The sequence below is a fragment of the Dipteris shenzhenensis genome, chromosome 7 (assembly GCF_047967505.1).
Source record: "Dipteris shenzhenensis isolate YYH24624 ecotype China chromosome 7, Dip_SZ_1.0, whole genome shotgun sequence".
In the NCBI taxonomy this organism is placed as follows: Eukaryota; Viridiplantae; Streptophyta; class Polypodiopsida; order Gleicheniales; family Dipteridaceae; genus Dipteris; species Dipteris shenzhenensis.
The window spans coordinates 27,004,441-27,010,161 of record NC_141602.1 but is presented as its reverse complement, the minus strand read 5'-3'; positions in this window follow the sequence as shown (position 1 = coordinate 27,010,161).

Genomic DNA, 5,721 nt, shown 5'->3' with positions numbered 1-5,721 from the left:
ACACTTGGCAAAGAACCCAGTCTTTCATGCCAGAACAAAGCACATTGAGGTGCATTATCACTATGTGCGGGAGAAGGTTTTACTAGGTCTTATTGATCTAGTTTATGTCAGCACAGAGGATCAGGTAGCTGACATATTCACGAAAGCATTGGGCACAGAGAAGCTGCGCAAGTTCAAAGACCTGCTTGGTGTGCAGGAATTGGGATTGAGCTCGAGGGGGAGTGTTGAGATATCGAGCTCCACTCGCGATATGCCAGGGTGACTGTTGTGCATTTATGTCACCGACTTGTTAGAGCTGGAGATGCGGTTGGTACACCGCCCACGAATAATAGCTAGATGACAACTATCCTTATCTACACTAGTTCGTGGCTCAGTTAGTATGCCACCTTAGTTAGTTGAGTTTGGTTTGAGACCCACATATAGGGTTCTTCTATTTCTTTTTATTAGTGTTCTTTTGGCTTTCACAACTAAGAAGAGGAAAACTGTTTTCAGCCTCCACCTTTATGTGTATTCCCCCATTGTGCATGTGAGAAAGCCACAAGTGATACTCCTTCCCTCTCTCCCACTATCTTCACAAAGCAATGGGACAATGTTGCTTAAAAAAATGGCAACATGCGACCATGCCACTGAAGAACAATCTAGCAAGAAGAGACTTTACCACCTCCATACTGATTTAGAAGAAGGGTATCCACATGTGCAAGAATGATGGAAGGGTCCACAAGTAGGTGCAATCCAAAGAGAGAACATGAGGATCGAAGGCCTACAGCATATCGCTTTATGGTGTGATGGAAGCATTTACCCAAAATGCCCAATCAAAGACTTTACTCCTCCATTTTCCAATCTGACAACATTACTAAAGTTTGTGGGTGATGGCAATAAGGGCCTACTTGGATATGTCAAAGCTCAATCTGTGGCCTTGGAAATGTACAAAGGCTTGTACCAATAAGAGATGGGAATGATTGCAATAAAAAGTGGAAATATCTAAATTGAAAGAGTAGCTATAGAAAGAAACTAAAGAACACATGATGACAAAGAAGATGTTGCAAAAACCTAGAAGAAAAGCCGCACTCTTAGGAGATAGACTTAGAAATAGAAAAATTCATAACCTTGTGAATTTGAAAGCTGGCAGCGGAGGATGCAAGCCCAGAGTTCAGAAAGCAAGGTAAGTCTTCTTTTACTTTTGCAATTTTGAAAGACAATGATTACTTGATGATAATAGCAATTGAGCTTAGAAAAACTCTTTTTTTTGTGCTTGTTGTAGGAAAATTCTTGAGCCTTAGAAAGAAAATGTAGATCCTAATACCCCTCGAGTAAAACAAATGAAAGGTTTGATGTCAACTACTACGATTGCAAAAAGTATGCTAGAGGAGAAAAAATTTAAAATGATCAAATGCAATCTTGTGAAATAGTTTGTATCTAGATACAAACAAAGTTGATGTGAACGTAATCCAAGGGGCACTCGATGAGAGTGGAGTGAGCAAGAAAGGTTACACTTCCATTTTCAATGCAATATCAACAACCTTGAAAGATCATAGGATAAAACGTGTGCTCTTGCTGAAGCCTACGAAAGTGTGGAAGGTAAGAGGCCTATTCAACCAGCAAGTAGATGATTATATTGAAATTTGTATGCATATTGAAGGAGTGTATGAAAGTGACAAGGGGACTACCTATAGAGTTGGAAGGTGGAGCTAAGCAGACACTTGGTGATGTTATATATGTGCCAAGTAACATGAATAACCTTGTCTCAATAGGGCAAATGACCAAAAGAGATTTGGAAGTTTGATTCAATAAACATGGATGCATAGTCTTGGACATACACCATAATTTGCATGTGGTCATGCCAGAATTTGCACGTGGTCACTTGCAAAAAGAAAGTTGACCGCATGTTTAAGTTCAATGCCATTATGCCCCAGGAGCAAAAGGATCATTTAGCCATGCTACATGCTGAATTTTTAGACCATGAAATGTGGCACAAGCACATTGGTCACATGAACTACCAACGATTGCAAGGTCTCCTATGTTTAGGAATTCTTATAGGTGTACTGAAGCTCAAGGCAGTTGGGCCTTCATGTATGTGTAGTGCTTGCCAATTTGCAAGCAAGCAAGGAAGCCATTTCCTATTGAGGGAAAGAGAGCATGGAAGGTGCTTGAACTTATTCATTTGGGTGTATGGACAACCTCCCTGCCTAGCATGGCAGGCTAAAATATTACATCTCATTCATTGGATGATTACTCATAGAAGACTTGGGTTTACTTCATGCATGAGAAGTTAAAGGTATTTGAAAAGTTTTAGCAATTTATAGCCATGGTTGAGCGTGAAACTAGAATGCAAATGATAACCATCCGTTTGGATGGAGAGGGAGAAAATCCGTCTAAAGAGTTTATTGGATATTAACAATAGCATAGCATTCAACCACAGGTTTCATGTGCATACACAGAATGGCATGGCAAAAATAATAAATTGCAGCATTGCAGAAATAGGGTTTGCATTGTTGAGCAAAAATAACATGCCTAGGTACTATTTGACAGAAGCAATACAATGTGCAATTTACATTATGAACAAGATGCCTACAATGACAGTGCATAATAAGACACCAAAGGAAATCTATTTAAGAAAAAATTTGGACGTCTCCCATCTTAAAGTCTTTGGGTTTATTTGCTATGTACATGTGCCAGACCAAAAGAGGAAGAAGTTAGACCCAAAGGTTGAAAAATGCATCTTTATTGGTTATGCATCATAGTCTAAGGGGTATAGATGTTATAATCCAGCCACATGGGGGCTTTGAATTAGTAAAGATGTTGTTTTTTATGAGCTTAGTAGCTGGTATAAGCTGGCGTTTGCTATGTTGAATGCATTCACAGATATGGTTGGAAATCATGTTCAGGTGTAGCCACATGAGAATGTTGCATCGGGGTCAAGAAGTGGAATCATTACCATAGGAATGGTGAATCTATGGTGGCCAAGCTGGCTAATGGCATATGCAAGAAGCACAAGCATGCTTAAAAAATGGTAGAAGTATGGCTGATATTACATTAGTAAAAAACTCATGAACTTGCTTGTCCATTGCATTGTACTTGGTGTCGATGAAGCAAAGTTTTCCTTCATTGTGTATCTTCTTGGTATACCAAAGCATAATCTTTTTGTCCATGGGAAGCAAAGTATCAAATTCTAGGCAAGGTCATACCACATGGGCAATGTTTAAGGCCTTACAAGGTTTGACAAATAGACTCAAGCTTGAGAACATATTCTTCGAGAGCACAATCATCATGTCATTCCCATATAGATGCAAAGAATTTGCATACATCATAAGATATATATTGCATAGACCACTAAGTCATCTCCAGAAATGAAAAGTACAATGACACCCATGAGCTCCATAGCTGAGTTCTAATGCTCAAGAAGAGTCAATATACTGAAAACTTTTAGTTAAGGTCAAAAGCCCCAATTTTTAGTTAAGGTTAAAAGCCCCAATTTGTAGGTGAATTAGACTCCCACAAGTCCAATGGCTGAAATCTAGCACTCCAGCATAGTTAGTACTAAAAACGCTTGCAATCAAACTAAGAAGGCCCATATCTTAGTTGACTTAGTCAACCCTCCAATTCACAAAACTATCAAAAATAGCAACCAGAGATAGCAGCAAATTGGAGGATGAAATTCGACTAACAATAAGCAGCTTTGAGAGGGCTTTCTAGGTGAAAAGAAAGGTCTTGTACCAGAGATCATCCACCAATAAGGAAATGCGCAATGCTATGTCAATTTGTCTGTGAGAAATGTGTCATTCTGGATTGGTTTTTCACCGATTTCTCCTTGAATACTAAAGCATTTGGGCTCAAATTTGAAGTGGAGCTAGCTCATAGGGTCGCCCAGCTATTGCTAATAGGAATTGACAAAATATAACTTAGCATGCAGAATTATGCAAAAGTTTGCCGAGTGAAGAAGCTGTCGCCACACAAGGGACTAGAGCAATATTTCACTAATTTCTTGGATGTGGAAATTTGCCCTACTGAGAGGATTATATAGCTCAAAAATTTTTGGAAATGTTTGCCTATAGAGGGAGAACAAGCGCTTGGAAATTTTGCTCAAAAAGAGGAAAAAATGGAGAAGAAGAGGGTGTGAGGAAGAAGATCATGACGTGGCTAGAAATGGCTCAAGGAGGCTCATGGATGTTGAGTGGCTCTAATACCACATGTTGGAGTAGCATGGTGACAAGATAGAGGCAACAAGGTGAACAATGAAGCTTGTTTATTCATTGAGAGAGTGTCATTATAGACATTGGGTACATCTATAGATTACATCATATGTGAGCTCAATAGTGAGTAGCAGCTAGATCCACAATCATCTCCATGAATACATATCTCAATCACACACCACACTCCTAGATTCACTCATTCACACCTACAAACTCACACATCATCAATCACATCTAACTCACGCACACCTACAGTCACACATGTGTTCACGCACAACCACAGACCTTGTAATCCTTGGTATTAACCCCAGTACATCAATTTGTCACATCACTGGATACATAAGGTTGTTACCTACGTATGGTGGCTATTTTTGTATTACATATTGCAGATGTTTAGCATATTCCCTCATATACATGGGCAAATAGTATTCTTGGATTAATGCGACTTCAATAATCACAGGAAGCATGAAAAGAGGAAGTAGCTGAGCAAGACAAGGACTACTTGGTATCAACAAACCGAGAGGTCGGGAACATATTGTTTGGACTAGCTATGAGACAATAGAGGTTAGACTACAGTGAGCTCAAAAGGTATGAATGTTATTGGCAAATTGTCACATCTCATATTATCATTTTGGTTATACTTCCTTTTATATGGGACACAGAATATACAAAAATACTTTTGGTACACATGGGTTGATGCCACCTAGGGACAAAGTATCTTTGACCATAGAATATTATTAAGGTGGGCTATCTCTATACACATGATTGTGTCACATAGGATAATGGTAGTCATGCATGCTTATGAAACTTGATCTGACAAGGCAAGTGAGGCACATAACTAGTGCAAAAAAAATGGAAAATCTGGAGGCGTGTGAGTCCACTATTGAAATTGCTCATGAGGCAAACCCCACTAAGGTGCCGATGTGTGATTGTAAATTCATGTTCATGTTGTGACATCGATAACAAGTGGAGCTTCGCCATCGAAGTGTGCAAACCCGCATTGTAGGATTTTGTTCTTACAATTCCTTGTTGTGGATAGATACAGGTGAGTGGAACTCCCTCTATAACTTCAGTTACAATCTCATCAAATACTTTATGCTCTTATGAAAGTGATTTAATGCCCAATATATTATCTTGCCTTATTTGGTAAGACTTTTCCATTAGTACACTGTCTCGTTTGTCTTGCTAAAAAATTTGTATGGGTTTTATCAAAGTTAGTCTTGCAAAACACACACACACATCCCCTTGAGATCATTGTGTCCTTAAGGTGATGGTTGGATGATGATGTGTATGCTTGAACATTGAATACAGTTATACTCAATGTGAGAATTTTTGCTTTTGGCAATGATCGAATATTTGCCATGAATTTTGATTATTAGCATGCACTTAGGAAATATACTCGACAAGTTTGATAACGGAAAAATACATGAAATCCTTGGATTATATGTTGACCAACCATGCATGCTCATGGTCATGGGAAGATCCTTATGCATAATGTGCATGGGATATTTATCGGACCTTGGATACCAAA